Source organism: Delphinapterus leucas, chromosome 20 (genome assembly GCF_059928025.1).
Source record: "Delphinapterus leucas isolate spDelLeu-1000000601 "Yukka" chromosome 20, BTC_Dleu_Yukka2, whole genome shotgun sequence".
Lineage (NCBI taxonomy): Eukaryota > Metazoa > Chordata > Mammalia > Artiodactyla > Monodontidae > Delphinapterus > Delphinapterus leucas.
In genome coordinates this window covers 42,137,577-42,154,840 of record NC_143148.1, presented here as the reverse complement: position 1 = coordinate 42,154,840, position 17,264 = coordinate 42,137,577, and the positions used below count along the sequence as shown (strand labels likewise).

The 17,264-nt window shown below is 38.6% G+C and overlaps 1 protein-coding gene across 4 annotated transcripts in view; it reads right to left on the bottom strand.

The window, feature by feature from the left end:
- CTCF (CCCTC-binding factor) overlaps positions 1–17,264 on the bottom strand; it is a 47,596-nt gene that overhangs the window by 27,690 nt on the left and 2,642 nt on the right. For 3 of the 4 annotated variants that reach the window (XM_089903217.1, XM_022583457.3, XM_022583459.3), the window contains exon 2: positions 14,662–14,778. The gene's annotated coding sequence lies outside the window, so the exon portion shown is untranslated. Of the gene's footprint in view, positions 1–13,234; positions 13,348–14,661; positions 14,779–17,264 lie in introns of all 4 variants that reach the window. The other variant, XM_022583458.3, reaches the window with a different exon arrangement.

Here is a 17,264-nt window from a genome sequence, read left to right as displayed (position 1 = left end):
CCTGTCAGCTCTATATTGCTCAAATCTTTTAATCTTAAAACTCCTCTTAACGCCTCTTGACAATTTAGCATCTGCCATCTCCGTATTCCCCCACACTCAACCCCACACTAGCTGTCTCTATACCTTTACTTCTCTTCCATGCCTCATTTCACCAGTCTGGTTTCTGTTCCCCAATACTCTACTGAACTGCTCTGAAGCCAGCAATGGCCCTTAACTGGTAAATCCAAAGGAGACTTTTCTGTCCTTATCTGACTTGACCTCTCTGTGGAATTCAGCATCCTATTCTAGGCTTTATCCCAGAATTATGCCAGACCATCAGAAAGCTGGGTATACTTGGGTCACATGGTCTTATCCCCTACAGAACTTGCTTTCACCAAGTTTTGTTTTGGCATTATGCCCATGGCTTACACTAAAGTATACATGGGAGAAATTTCATTTGGAGTTACATGCTTAGAAAAGCTTTGCTTCAACTAAGCAATTTTTTTCTTTCACTGTGAGACCTATGTAACAGGATCATGTTACCATTACTTTAGCTGGCCACACCCTAATAAATCTTTTTCCTCTCAAACTATGTAGTAACCTTTTATTCTAATTTATTCTAATTTGTATTTTCTGGGGTTTTGACTTTATATCATTTACCATTTGTATTTTCTATACATTTCTTCAAATTCTTTGTGGAACAAGATGAGCTATAAATAAACCTGAAATTGTATACACATATATATTTAATAGAAAATACAGAAAAACACAGAAATACAAAGTTGTAACAATCTTAACATAACCTCAATTCAAAATTTGCAGACCTATTTGAAGATCACAAAACTCTTCTAGGAGGCATAAAAGACCTCACTAAATAGGGGACACTACTATCTATATCCATGATCAGAAAGGCCAAACATTGTAAAGATGTTAATTATTTCTAGTTCATTTAATCTTCAAAATCTCTGAAAAATAAACAAGATATTGAGGATAGCAATAAAATTTCTGAAAAATGAAGCCCACTTTTTTTTTTTTTTTGGCCGCATTGGGTCTTCGTTGCTGTATGCCAGCTTTCTCTAGTTTCAACGAGCTGGGGCTACTCTTCATTGCAGTGCGTGGGCTTCTCATTGCGGTGGCTTCTCTTGCTGCGGAGCACGGGCTCTAGGCGTGCGGGCTTCAGTAGTTGTGGTGCCTGGGCTCAGCAGTTGTGGTTCGAGGGTTATGGAGCGCAGGCTCAGTAGTTGTGGCGCACAGGCTTAGCTGCTCCGCGGCATGTGGGATCTTCCCGGACCAGGGCTTGAACCCATGTCCCCTGTATTGGCAGGCGGATTCTTAACCACTGTGCCACCAGGGAAGTCCCCAGTAATTGTAAATTTTATAAGAATAAGACAAATACCAAAAGAGAAAGCTGGGAAAAGGACACAAGTACATCATTCAAAGAAATACAAATGGCAGATGAGTGAGAAAAAAAAAAAACACAACCAAATCTCCTAAACATTGAGAGGAATACAAATTAAAATAATGTCACAGCATTTTACCTCTATTAAACTGTTAAGGCTGTTTTAAAGGATAACTCCCAATGTTGGTCAAGGTGCAGTGAAATGAGCGAGGTAACTCACAGATACAGAGAACAATCTAGTGGTTGCCAGACAGGAGGTGAGTTGGCAGGGTGGGCGAAATGGGTGAAGGGGACTAGAAGTACAAACTACCAGTTACAAAATAAATGTTAAAGAGAAAAAAAAATATTAACTTTGTATGGTGTGCAATCTAAAAAAATATTGAATCACTATGTTGCACACCTGAAACTAATATAATGTTGGCGGTAAACTATACTTCAATGAAAAAACTCAAAAAAACAGCAAGGTAACTGGTGATATGAATCAAGAATTTTTAAAATATTCAAATTACTGTGATCCAGTAATTCCACTTCAAACTGTATGCCCAGAAATAATCAGAAGACTTCCCTGGTGGTTCAGGCTAAGAGTCCGCCTGCCAATGCAAGAGACACGGGTTTGAGCCCTGGCCGGGAAGATCCCACATGTTGCGGAGCAAGTAAGCCCATGTGCCACAACTACTGAGCCTGCGCTCTAAAGCCCACAAGCTACAACTACTGAGCCCGCGTGCCACAACTACTGAAGCCCGCATGCTTAGAGCCCGTCCTCTGCAACAAGAGAAGCCACTGAAGTGAGAAGTTCACACACCACAATGAAGAGTAGTCCCGGCACACTACAACTAGAGAAAGCCCGTGCGTAGCAACGAACACCCAATGCAGCCAAAAATAAATATTAAAAAAATAAATTAATTAAAAAAAAAGAAATAATCAGAGATGAACACGAAGATTATAAGGACATTATTAATCAAGAGTGAATAATTATAAACAACCTAAAGGTACAACCACAGGAGAATAGTTAAATTTGGTAAATGATGATACATCCATGAAATAGAATATTATGCAGATATTAAAAATCATGTTTTAATATAATCCTTATATGAGGAAAATGCTAGCTCCATATCTAAAAAAAAGGGGGGGGGCAAGAGGAGAAACAGAATGGAATAGTCATTAAGAGCTTAGGCTTTCCAACCAGAGACCTGCATTCCAATTCTGGTTCTTCTACTTACTAGCAGTGTGGCCTGGAGTGAGACATGCTACCCTTCTGTGCCTCAGTTTCCTTTTCTACAAAACAAAGATAATAATCGTATCCATTTCACTGGCTGTCATAAAGATTAAATAAAACAATGCAGGCAGAGCCTGGCTACTTTGCTCCTCTGTATCCTTATAGGTCACCCCAGAAGGCAATGAACACATGTTAGCTTAACATATGACCTTTCTGTTTCTTAGAATTCTAATCACAAACCTTAGATAAATTTTCCCCACAAAAATGACTTCTCTGATAAACTACCAATTATCTACAGAGTGAAGGTAGCAACCAGTAGACAGAATCTGGTGACTGATCAAATCCAGGAATGAAAAAGAAAAAGAGCCAAAAAGGAACAAAACAGCCTCCCAGGCTGGTCTATAAGTCTGTCCAGCATATTGCTTCCAGACTAAATCTTCCTGAAATGAGGCAGAAAAACTCATGAGGACTGAGGGTTACTCAATCAACTCCGAACTCTTTGGCTTCGATCCCAGAGTTCTGTATGATTTGTTACCATCCTTTTGACCCATCCAACCTCACCTTTGGGGTATCTCCCACACAAGAGCCTACTGTCTTGTCCCCTCCAGGTCAAGTTATCCCCTATTCAAAGTCTTCTCAACCTTGACCAGTGCAGACTGAACTCTAATTTATTTGTTTCATTTTGTTATTTTGTCTGTAATATACTGTTCTATGTATCTGTCTTTTCCCCTAATAGACTATAAGGGCAGGTACTATGCCTTTTACTTCTGAATACTCTATAGCAATGAACACAAAAACAGTGTTAGGTAAGCAGCAGACATTCAATACTGGTGTCACTGTCATATGAAACATGTATAAATGGTTCCTGCACATGACAAAAGCAGGAAGAGAACATGGAAAAACAAAACCTTGTTTGTATGCTATGTGGAACCTTAACTATATGAATTTATATCCTTTATTGCTATGTTTGTGTCATTTCTCAAATAGAAAAAAATAAGTCTTAACAACACAAGTACAGGTTTAAGATTTCAAAAATCCTGCCACAAAAATAAAAGCTAATTGTGAATACATTAATTTTTGAAGATGTTAAGACTTAGTAATTTATCACCTGATTATGTGGCTAGATAGCAAATGTGTCAGGTTATTTCTCAAAGGAAAACAACCAAAATAACCTTTCATACTCACTAGTTCAGAGTTTAGTCATTTGGGGACACTGGTTATTATAAAATATATGTGTACTAAGAATAACAAATGTGCATTGAGAATAAGACAGTAGAGAAGGACAATTTCCAGAAGTCTGCTTTATAAATGAAATCACCAAAACTTTTTGTTTAATACACTACTGTTGTTCTCTACAGGGACAACAGATAGCTAAAACCCCAACTTATTTCCTGGAGCATATCAGAAGACCGTCTACACTCTTGGCAAGAAACAGCAGCCCCAACTCCCCACTGAGATTCCATAAGCCACAGCAATTCTGAAATAGCCTAACATGGAGGTCACCTAACAACTTGCCTTCAGACTGCTCAATACAAAACATCAGACATCATTAGAAGGCAGAGGAGAGAGGAGACACCTTGTAGCTTTCTCTTTTCTAGATCTTTAAATTGGAAGAATGCTTTTAGCCAGGAGGCTGAAAAACCTAGTCCAGTATTCTGACTGCAGAGGATACTAAGTGTCATTAGGACAAGGAAAAAAAAAAAGGAATTACAAATAAGTAACCAGTTTCTCCTGAGAATGAAAGGAAAAGCTGACTTTTATTAGATGCAGAACACTAGCCAAAAATAACAAAAATTATTTACCCTTTTGGAACAAAGGTTAGGTTTAAAAAGTCAAATAAAATAACCATTTTATTCTACTATTTCTGAAAATATATACATCATCATCTTATCTGACAGCTTAAGATAACTCAAAGCAAAGTATCATGCTGATTAATACTGAGTACCAGGAAAGTTGCAAACTACCATAAAGAATGGGGAGGAGCTGAGTGGAAAGGATGACTCAGTCTGAGAAGCAGAAAAACATTAGCGTCCATTTACTTCAGGGTGACTGGAAGCAGAAGCAGCCTTTATCTGAAGTAGCACTCACCTACTCAGTCACATGTACACCTTTCTCTTCCCTATTGTGTGCCATTAACTTTAATAAGAACAGATGGGGCATTTGGGGGAGGGGGGAGAAGTAATTAAAAGGGAAATAAAATTGTATCTCTTTTAAGTAAAAAAGGTTAAGAGCACCCCAGTTTTTAACCCACCCTTCTCCCCATTTGTTAACATTAAAAGGTGCAGTCCAAGCAGAACAATGATTCTAACAGCTACTTGAAAAAATCTATTTATGGAGAGCTTTGAACCTAGGAGATAAGGAAATACATACATACTAATAAAATATTTGTAATTGCAACAATATTAATTCAACAATATGGTGAAACAATCATAGGAGGTGAAAGAATTCTTTAGCTACAAAGAATAAGAAGGGCTAAACCAATAATAATTCTTTTATCAAAAGGCACCTGATGCTGGGTACACAGAAATTAATTTCCCTTTTAATTACTTGGAAAAAAAAGTCCTAACTGCATAGGGCTTGGTTCTCAGAGAGCTCCTCAGCTGACAGGGAGACAAAGAGAACAAGAAACAAGAGCTATATAGTGTGTGCTATAACAGAGGTTAACACATACTTCCCACCATCCTGGCAAAAAGAATAGCTTAAGCTGGTGAAGGAGGCCTTTAACAAGAGGAATTGCTAAAGGTGGATCTTAAAGGATAAAATAGACCTTGACAGGCGAACTACAGTAGAGAGAAACATTCTAGCAGAGGAAACAGTAAGTGGAAAAGACTTAAATATGTACGGAATTAGACAAACTTTGTGCAAAAAAATTCAAGTGGGACTGCATTAAACCACCTTGTTTATTATTGTGACCTGGTTTCATAGGTCATGTTCTAGGCCCTCATTAAGGGTACCCTGTTTATTTCACTTATTGGACGTGAAACAGAAGACAAAGCCTTTCTGGCAGTCAGCATCCTAATGCCACAGTATGGATTGGAGGCTGCCTCCCAGGCACGAGCTATCCCTCTCTGCTTTCTACAGCCTGAATGACACTTTTGCTGGCATACAGCAACCTAATGCCTCATTTCTCCTTGTTCTCCCAAGGGTGACTATGTCAGAGACCACCAGGTCCCTCCTTGCCCTGCTCCAGGCCCATAATCCTGAAAGCAGCTCAGAGTTAAGACTGTCTTTAGAGTGCTCCTACAATGTTTCATCACTGAGAATATGAGAAAGGTTGGGGATGTACAGCAAGTATCACCTTGAATAAATAATTATGTTATAAAAAGGAATAAATTACACACATACAGTATAAAATATACAGTACACCTATGGATTGGGGGCAGGTTCTACCTGAGCAGTGGTTCCCAAACCTGGTTGGTGTCAAAATCACCTGGTGAGCTTTCAAATGCACAGATCCCAGAGATTCTGATTCAATAGGTCTGGGGTGGGACAGACCTTATTTCAAAAGGTCCCAAGGTAATCCTGATATAGAATGCCTGCTGACTATGGCTTTGAAGTGACTGACCTATTGATAGAACACAACAGTTATGCACCCTAAATGCAAGTCGACATAAATCAAAACCACTCAAATACCCATGGTTTTCTACTATTAGAATTTTTGGTTCATTCTTTACAACAAAGAATCATTTCATTTATTTATTTGGAATAATAAAAAAAAAGCCTACCTCAAAACTAATATGATTCCCATATAAGCAATAATGGAAGTTCTAAAATTTCACCTCTATTGTGGGTAGCATCAATATCAAAAGATCTCTCTAGATGGTATGGACAAGCTCAACATACGACAAAAGGAAAAAGGGGGAAAGAAAAAGAGAAATGGACACGCATAACGGAGTGAATTCATGGTTTTGCAGTGTGTGTCAGTGACCACGTGGCCACTGCTCCAGGGTCTCTATAACCCAGTACTCACTCCTGAAGGCTACTTTGTAGAAACAAGACCATTTTATTTGGTAAATGGGATCTCCTATAAGGTCAAGGTTAAATCAGAGTCAACAGCTTAAACAATGTCTGTACTAAAGGCATAGTAATAGCAATAATAAGTGGCAATATACTGCCTTTGAACAAAGATCAAAAAACAGTTAATATGAAAAAAATACAGAGACATCCTTAGTGAGTAAACAGTATAGCATAAAATATGAATAATAGTTAAAGTGTTGTTCAACAGAACAAAGAAATCTGAAAAACAGAAAAAGGCTATACACGCATAGGAACACAGAGAAGTTTAAACAATAAAAGAAACAAAATGCTACTTTGAACTAATATTAGGTTATAAAAACAAGTAATCTGTCAACTTGGTTACTCCTGAGAAAGATGGAAACAAATAGAGGAAAAAAAGAAATATAAAACGTAAAATAGCTAGCTAGCGGGAAGCAGCCGCATAGCACAGGGAGATCAGCTCTGTGCTTTGTGACCACCTAGAGGGGTGGGATAGGGAGGGTGGGAGGGAGGGAGACACAAGAGGGAAGAGATATGGGAACATATGTATATATATAACTGATTGACTTTGTTATAAAGCAGAAACTAACACACCATTGTAAAGCAATTATACTCCAATAAAGATGTTAAAAAAAAAAAAGAAATACAGACAAAAGCTTAATCAAATACTCAAAAGACAAGACAAAAGAAGGGTCAAAGGCCTTGTCCGCCAAGGAGCTGGAAAGTAAAAAATGTATTACATAATAAAATTTATTCCCAACAGGAAACCAAGTCACTACTATTTTATAGTCTCAACATATACCTACAACAAAAAGATTTTAAACAGAAGTAGAAAGCTGTAAGATACAAATAAAACAGAAACACAAGAAATACTAAAAACAATTAGGGTGTCCTCTATTATTATAGTTCTGTACCATACTTCTGTGAATGTATAGTATCTTGCACACACTTAACAATTTGTGACAGTGACTATGCTATGCTATACCAGAGTTTTGTAATACCAGAGTTTATCTAAAAAGTAGTAGGCTGGGGGCTTCCCTAGTGGTGCAGTGGTTAAGAATCCACCTGCCAATGCAGGGGACATGGGTTTGAGCTCTGGTCCGGGAAGGTCCCACATGCCGCAGAGCAACGAAGCCCGTGCGCCACAACTACTGAGCCTGCGCTCTAGAGCCTGCAAGCCACAACGACTGAGCCTGCAAGCCACAACTACTGAAGCCCGCACGCCTAGAGCCCGTGCTCCGCAACGAAGTGTAGCCCCTGCTCACCTCAACTAGAGAAAGCCCACGCGCAGCAACGAAGACCCAACACAGCCAAAAATAAATAAAATAAATAAAATAAATTAAAAAAAAAAAAAAAAAGCATCTGCCTTCCAATGCAGGTGACATGGGTTCGATCCCTGGTTGGGGAACTAAGATGCCACATGCTGTGGGGCAACTAAGCCCATGTGCCACGCTACTGAGCCCACGCTCTGCAACTGGAGAGAAGCCCAAGTGCCGCAATAAAGATCCTGCGTGCTGCAACTAAGACCCAAAGCAGCCAAAAAAAAAAAAAGATAGTCTACCAGACTGGCTCTCCCCCCACTCCATTAGGGTATGTTTTAAACTAGAAAGGCTGCTTTAAGTCAGGGTATAATTCCCCCCCCCGCCCTCCCCACTGCACACAAAGCATCAAGATATCTGTCTGCTCTTTTCTTCAAAAGCCCTCACCCATCTAGGACACTTTAGGACTCTATTTCCTCCTTCCTTGTTGGGGAAGCTAGTGTATCACCTACCTCTTTCAAAATAAGAAACACAGGATTTAATTTCAGTGTGAAAAATGCTTAGAGCTATAGCTATATACTTGATAGGATTCTGAATAGATTAAAGTCTATGCACTCAAAGTTACAATTAACTTGGCTTTCATTCAAAGTCAATTTACTCTTATTTTAGAAATAATTCAAACCATGGGGAATAAGGAGACATGAAGTATTAGAGGCAAACAGCTAAGGCCAACAACAAGGAATAGTTTAGAAAGCTTAACATTTAGCAATAAGGAAGTATGTTCCCAGTAATTTGAGGTAACATAGGGTATCTAACAAGGAAAATGTTCGTAACATATAACATGAAAAAAGGTTACAAAAGAGGACACAGGATAGGATTCCAGCTTAGTTTAACAAAACAAAACAAAAAATACAACAAAACTAGACAAACAGCAATTCTGTTGAGATCCCCTACCTTAAGTCAGGCCGACATTATATCTTGCCTGGCCAAGTGCGATGGCCTCCTGACTAGTTTCCCTGCTTTCCCTCTTGCTCCATTACCACCCATTTTTTACACAGTGGCCACAGATTTCTAAAATATAAATTCATTATCAGCAAGGAGACTTCCCTTCTGAAACCTCCCATGCTATAAAACTCTTAGGCTGAAGTCTAAACCCTTTCACTGGGCCTACAGGGTCCTTCAAGGCCCTATCAGCAGATCTGCATCCAGCCTCATCCACTCTGCTCTAGTCACTGCTTTCAGTATCCAGAACGTCCTAGGTTTCTTTTCTCTTGCCTCTGGGCCTTTGTACATGCCACCCCTCTTCTAGGAATATATAAGCAGTTCAACGTCTATGAATTTATCGTACAGATACACTAGTACATGTGCCCAAAGAGCTGTACGCAAGAAGGATAATTATTATAGCATCTTTCTCTAACAGCAAAAGATCGAAAACAACTCAAATGTCCAGAACAATGTGTATAGTATGCTACCATTTGTGTTTTTTTAAAAAAAGATACATAAACACATGTTTATATATATGTAGAATTTTCTCTGGAAGGATATATGAAAAATTGGTAATATTTATTACCTCTGGGGAAGAAAACTGAGGGATGAGAGGCAGGGGGAAGTTATTACTTTTCACTATTATCATTTTGTACTGTCTGAAATATTTCCTCTCATGTCCTTGTATTGAATGTGGTAGTCACAGAACACTTGCACAATTACATGTTGTTGTTGTTGTTGTTGTTGTTGTTGTTTTTGCGGTACGCGGGCCTCTCACTGTTGTGGCCTCTCCCGTTGTGGAGCACAGGCTCCAGACGCACAGACTCAGTGGCCATGGCTCATGGGCCTAGCCGCTCCGCGGCATGTGGGATCTTCCCGGACCGGGGCACGAACCCGTGTCCCCTGCATCGGCAGGCGGACTCTCAACCACTACGCCACCAGGGAAGCCCTACATGTTGTTTTAAAACCTGTACCATACGTACATGCCCATTTACAAAAGTGGAGGAAAAAACCGAAAGGAAACACACCAAACTATTAATAGTGTTTACCTCTAGGGAAAAGAGTAAAAGGTTCATTAGGTTCTAGTATAATTCTACAATTGTTAGACTCTACCAAAGAATGAAACTAAACATTACTCGAATGATACAAAAAAAGTTTAAGACCAAATTTAAGTAAGGAAAGTTTTAAGAATTGTCACTGCAACCTCAATTCCCTCTAACACTTGGGCAGATACACGGCTGCCAGTGCCCTCCACCTGCCTGCACTTTTGCAACTGTTCCTGCAAGGCTCTCGAGCCTAGCTTTACTAGGCAAAAATACTTTTATTATTTCTTTATACTTATTGGAAAGCTTCAGTACTACTTCCTATTGCATTGTATTCCTTTTTCCCTTTAAAAATTATACAATACAGATAATAGGAGAAAACTCTGATAAGCAAGAATATGAACTTATACATTTTACATAAACATAGTTTATATCCAGTCCCCTCCCCACATATACACGTATTTACTCTCACACGAAATCACATTGTGCATACTATTTGATAATCTGCTTTCTTTATGTAGCATGTCTCAAATCCCTCTCCATTTCAATATATTTCTAGATGTAATAAAATGGTTGCATGACATTCTATTACAGTTGTCCCTGGGTATCCACAGGGAATTGGCTCCAGGACACCTCCCAGCCCTGGCCAGATACCCAAATCTGTGGATGCTCAAGTCCCTTATATATAAAATGGCACAGTATAATGGTCCCTCTTTATCGCAGTTGGTTGAATCTGCAGATACAGAGGACTATCTGTAAATAGGTGTATTATAATTTAATTAGTCCTCTATTGTTGAATATTGTTACTCCTAAATTTTGATAATTCTGAGAAAAAAAACCTATTTGCATTATAAAATAACTATGTTATAAAACTACAGAAAACCAAGAAAAGTCACCCCAAACCTAACCACCCTCACACTACTAGTTTATTTTGTTCTGACTAGTGTTTTGATGCCTATCCATTTAGTCTTTTTTTCCTTGGCATTCATTCATTCAAACAAGCTCTTGCTATATGCCAGGTTATTACTGTTTGAGTTTTTCTTTACTTTTCTTCCATAACAATTTTTTGTACCATATTTTAATTTTTTTCTTCAAGTTTTACTTAGATATAATTGATGTATAGCATTGTAATAAGTTCAAGGTGTACAGCATACGATTTGACTTACATACATCATGAAATATTTACCACAGTAAGTTTAGTGAACATCCATCATTTCATACAAATATAAAATTAAAGAAATAGAAAAAAATATTTTTCTCCATGATGAGACTCTTAGGATTTACTCTTAACTTTCATATATAACATACAGCAGTTGTTAATTATACTTATCACCTTGCACATATAAGCACTCTAAGTGCTTATGTATCTTATACATAAGTGCTTATGTATCTTATAAATGGAAGTTTGTATCTTTTGACTGCCTTCATCCAATTCCCTGCCTACCCCTCCCCCCACCATGTACTATATTAAAAAACAAAAACAAAAACTTCTCATAAGCATTTTGCTGGTTAATAGTCTTCCCAATCAGCTTTTTTTTAGTGGTTGTCGAACATCACTTCCAACATGGGATTTGATCCTGTTTACTTATCCGTTTGTCTACTGCTCAATATATTTTCTGATTAACTTCCGGATAAGTCCCACTTAAGTTCACTTAACTTTTGTACTCTCTGGTGGTCATCACTATTCGATTCAATGCAAAATATATACAATGACCAACTACTGCTAAAGTGTAAAGATCATCGCTTTACCCCTATGTAGCACATTATAGTTAGTTACAAACACACAGCTGACTCTCAAAGAACATGGGGTTTAGGGGAGAGCTGAACTTCCATGTAGTTTAAAATCCAAGTTTAATTTATAGTCAGCCCTCCATATACACCACACCCTCATTAGTGGATTCAGCCAACTGTGGGTTGTAGCACCTTAGTATTTACTAGTACCGTAGTATTTACTATGGGGGAAAAAAAATCTGTGTATAAGTGGACCAAGCAGTTCAAGCCCACATTGTTCAAGGGCCAACTGTATATATTTCCCCCTAACGATACTACATTTAACTGTCATAAGCCTCCAATACAGTAGATATATCATTTTACAAATGGGAAGGAAGGGACAAGGAAGTAACCCTTAATGAACTTGCCACAGCTATTAAGCTGCACACTGGCTAAGCTCTGGTGCCCTAGTAAGATTAAAATCTAATTTTATGCTTCCTTTGTATTTCCTGATACACCTAGATCAGGGTCTCTCCTCCAGAAAGCCTTTCCCAACACCTTTCACTAACTTCTGTAACTGACCATCCTCCCTGCACCCTGAACATAGTTTTATCAGAGCACTGACAACACTTATTTATAGATCTCTTACCCCATACTCTACTTAAGACCCTCAGGAAAAAGAACCTTTTCTTACTCATCTTGAAATCCCCAGTCACCTAATGCACTCCCTGGCACAAAGTAGAAAGGCAAGTGTTCAAAGGATGGAATGAGCACATTACAAGTGCTCAATAAATAAATATTGCAGGTATTTAGAGCACATCTGAGTTGATCCAATTTACATCATTTCACAGAAAGTCACACTTCAGTATATCTAGAACCAGTTAGGTTCAAATATAAAACCTGTATTCAAAGAGCAGGCATTATCAATACAGAAAATGTAATTCTTAAGTGCCATTTACATTAAGAGCAATACTCTAGTAACAATACTTAGAAATTGTAAAACACACAAAACAGTTAAGAATAGATGCTTTCAAATAATTATTTTAGGAGTCATAAGGTCCACAGCTTAGGATTTAGCCATTTTATTATGACTCTGACTAACCTTAATGGGGGCGGGGGGGGGGAGGGTACAAAAACCAGTATAAATTGTTAATTATGCTTGAGTTAATGTGACATTTGTTTTCAAAATTCTGTTTTGTAGAATTTACAGTTTTAGACCTGATTTTGCTCATTACTGCTGCTTTTCTTTTAAATTATAATTCTTATGTCATTGGAATGGTCTTGATGACTTGGTCCAGCCATCTAGAACTGTCTACCAATCTGCAAAGAGCTCTTGTTCATGTTGGGCATGTGTAGTAACATGCATACAAGCAAACAAGCTCCATTTAATACAATTTAACTTCTACAGTCCACAGTAGATACTACAGGGGACAAAGTAAGGAGCTGGATGGTAGAGCTGTTACATAGCTCGAAAGTACTGCTTCTCAAATGTTTGCACCGTAGTACCTATACAAATAGGGCTTCCCACTCCCAAGCACTCGTGCCCTATTTTGTTGAAGACCTGTGTTATCTTAGACAGTCATAGAGTTCACATTCTTCTCCTAAAATATACATCTGCTTTAATGTAAGAAAATTTGTAATTACTTACCAGTTAAATTACTTAACTCACCGCCCCCTCAGTGAGCACAATTGAAGCTCCAAGAAGATGGGTCATGTTTATCTTGTGGCTTCAAGTACCCCGGAATCATACCACTTTGTACCCTAAGGGTATTCATATCCCAGTTTGAGAACCAGGGATCTAAACAATTAAACTAGTCATAACACTTAAAAGTGACCAAAATGTTCTTACAACCCCATTCCCAAAACTCTTAAGGCTAGTTTTCTCAATAACTTTTCAAATCAGTATTGTTTCTCTTTTCAGCAGCTCATTAGTATGCACTGTGTGTCAACATTAAAAGAACCTGCAGGGCACAAGTTATTTCTGGAGCGACAGAATACTAGCACATACATCTTGTCCTTCATATCTATCGAGGTACCAAGCTGCCCACTTGGAAAACAGAGCTGAAGAAGAGAAGAGCTTTCACTCCTGTTCCCTTCCTCCTCTCTATTTTCCAGGCACAGCTTGTAAGAAAAATCTTAATAGTCATTTAGATGATTCATTCATATAAGCTTATCTAATCTCAGCATTTGTAACCCTCACTTTTCCACTCCTTTTCGCCATTACACAAGTGCAATTAAACTATTTTCACATTTTTTAGGGGATAAGAAAGATGTTCTTCCTGGTAGCCTGAGAAGAGATGATTTTCACACCTAGAACCCTACTTTATTGTTAATGAAATCCCAAAGCCCAGTAGACTCTGACATTTATGAGAGGCCTGTTTCGAGTTCCCTATACTGTTCATTATATTTCATAGCAGAAATTGTAGGCTAAAGTAAATTTTAAGTGACCCTTGCAAATGTTTTTTAAAAAATTATTTATAATGACTGTAACACTATGAAGCAAACATGGGTTATCAGCTAGGTTAACTCAAATTAAGTGAGACAATTTTCATCTAGGATACCAGCTTCCCCAATAATAGGATTCCATCTGTTCCTCATCAAAATTACAAATTGCCACAAGCCCTGGACTTGAGGTCATTTGCCAAGAGTCAAAATATACATTTTGGAATGTATATTTGGGTTGAATGAAATGTATATTTGGAGTGTATTTTGGGCTTCTACAGAAAAGCAGCCACCATATCCTTGTGTCTTTCTATGTACATACTCAGAATGGTACTTGATGCTTTATACACATTCTCATCAACTCCGAGAATAGTCTCTTTAACTGGTATTATTCTCACAAATAAGGACTGTAGGAGTAGAAACGTTAAGTAATTTGCCCAGCGTCACCCAGCTAGTATACAATAGTGCACGCAGAGTTTCAAATGGAGTACTGCCTGAATATAAAGCTTGTATGCCCTCAATCACCCACTGTCCTGTATGTCCTATACCCAAGAATGATCCAGCAAATCCTCCAACCCCAGGAAGGTCTTATTACTCCTATTTTTAAGACCAAGAAATGGAAACAGCATTTACCTCTCCGTGGCTGCAAAGTCAGTTTGAGCAGGGAAGACAGAACTCAGCTCTTAAGCCTCTGGTCAGCAATCTGTCCACTACTGCATCTTGTTCTTTGGCCCCAGGTCTGTGATCATTCTAAAATAGAAGCACAAATCATTTTATGAACACCAAACACACACAAATGCAGATACAGTATGAAAAGCAAAATGAGGGCAAGAGGAAGACTAATAAAATTGGGAAACAATATACTTGCTAAAATGTCACATTACTAATTGACATGCTGTAAATGTCTATCAAGTCAATAATAAAACCTTCACTTATTTTTTTTTAAATTTTAATTTTTTACAGTACGCGGGCCTCTCACTGTTGTGGCCTCTCCCGTTGCTGTGCACAGGCTCCGGACGCGCAGGCTCAGTGGCCATGGCTCACAGGCCCAGCCGCTCTGCGGCATGTGGGATCTTCCCGGACCGGGGCACGAACCCGTGTCCCCTGCATCGGTAGGCAGACACTCAACCACTGCACCACCAGGGAAGCCCCCTTTACTTATTTTTTTAAACATTTGCTAAATATATAAAGAACTGAAGTTTCTGATTATCAAAATAGCACCCCATTGTGACCTTGCAACCAAATAATGTAAATACAGTTAAACTACCAAAAAATTAATTCTTACAGATGCAGTTATACTCCTTTAACAGTTTATTTCCTTATCTTCAGCAAGTAGTGGTTTTACTGATTAAGTTAGTTTAAACCACAAGTAAAGACTGTATTTTTCATGTAATAAGATAACTATGGGGGGAGCTTTCACTACTGACCTTTGAAAATCCTAGAAGCACAGCAACGAAATATCTTTTTTTAGACAGATAACAAAATACTTTTAGGTCATATTGTTACTTGACAATTCTCTCCCTAAAATACAAATAAATGGACTGTCAGGCTTCAGGCAATGGCAGAGTGGTACTTATCCGTGGCAGGGGGTGGGGGGGAGAAACTCCCAAATGAAATGAAAGAGCTAAATTTAAGCATTTCCAAAGAATTTGGCATATGAGGTAATTAAGAGGGAACCCATCTCATAACTAAAGCCCACAAAACTAAACTGATATAATACTTTACCAGATGAAGGTAAAGAAAAGTCTCCTCTGTTGAAAAGGCAATTTATAACAACATAAGAAGAGAATTAGTGCATTTAGTCCACGAAACACTTTTGTATTGGAGTCCATATATTGTCACTAATGTGCGTCAAAAGGAATGAAATTTTATGCCCCTGAAAACTGATGGGTGACTAAAATAAGATCAAGTGTGGAAAAATCACTATTCTTGGAGTATATGTTAGCAGTCTATATGCAATGCCACATCTTTGCATTCAAATACTAAACACTGAGAAAATGCACAAAGGTACTTCCAGGGAAGATATGAAGACAACAACTAGAGAAAGTTTGGGGATGTTTTAAAAAAAATATATGGTATGCCAAATCTACACATTTAATTGTGAACCACGGTCTTCAAAGTTATACATTACTTGCCATTATTGTTCTTTCTAAACCTGTATACTCTTTCTCAAAGCATTAAATTATGACAAATCCTACTTGTTTGAAGAGGGACCTAATTTTTGGCAAAAAAGCTTCTAGTCGTCTGAAACCAAGATAGGTAAACAAGTTAGACAGATGGTCAACTAGGTTTCTGGTTTAAAAAAATGAAATACAGCCTATAAAGTAGTTAATGTAGAGTGAATTTGATGCCAGTAGCATCCCTGAAGCAAAAAAACAGCCTCTGGAGGAACATTCTGCCAGCAGGCACCACTCTGCAAGGCTCTGCCTCAGGGCCCTAGTCAGCCACAGGTGGCTTCTGCCACTCCCAAGGAACTCCCCAAGCCACTCAGAGAAGTCCTTGGTGGGTGCCCTCATTTTTTCTATGTCCTTTAAAGCAAAATCCTAAAGCTCTTAAAATTTGAATGCATATTAAGGATAACTTTTACAGCTCCTAAATTTTAAGCTGGTTGAATGGATCCCTAAAGATAACTTTTACAGCTACTTTTTTTTTTTTTTTTTTTTGCGGTACACGGGACTCTCGCTGTTGTGGCCTCTCCCATTGCGGAGCACAGGCTCCGGACGCGCAGGCTCAGCGGCCATGGCTCACGGGCCCAGGCGCTCCGTGGCAATGTGGGATCTTCCCGGACCGGGGCACGAACCCGCGTCCTCTGCATCGTCAGGCGGACTCTCAACCACTGCGCCACCAGGGAAGCCCTACAGCTACTCTTAAATAAGCAGTATTTTCCTATGTTTACCAGCTACTCTTAAATAAGCAGTATTTTCCTAGGTAGGTAATCATTCCTGTTGTAATCTTCCTCATACTAGTGATTTAAGTTTCTTTGGGTAAACTTATGTCCTCAATTTATTCTCTCTGTAAACTTAGTTTTCCAATAAAAACAAAGGGGACTTCCCTGGTGGTCCGGTGGTTAAGACTCTTAAAAAAAAAAAAAAAAAGACTCTGCACTCCCAATGCAGGGGGCACCGGTTAGATCTCCGGGTTCTATCTCTGGTCAGGAAACTAAGATCCCGCATGGTGCACGGTGCAGCAAAACAAACAAAGTATGAATCCTGGCATACAGGAAATCTTAAAGGACA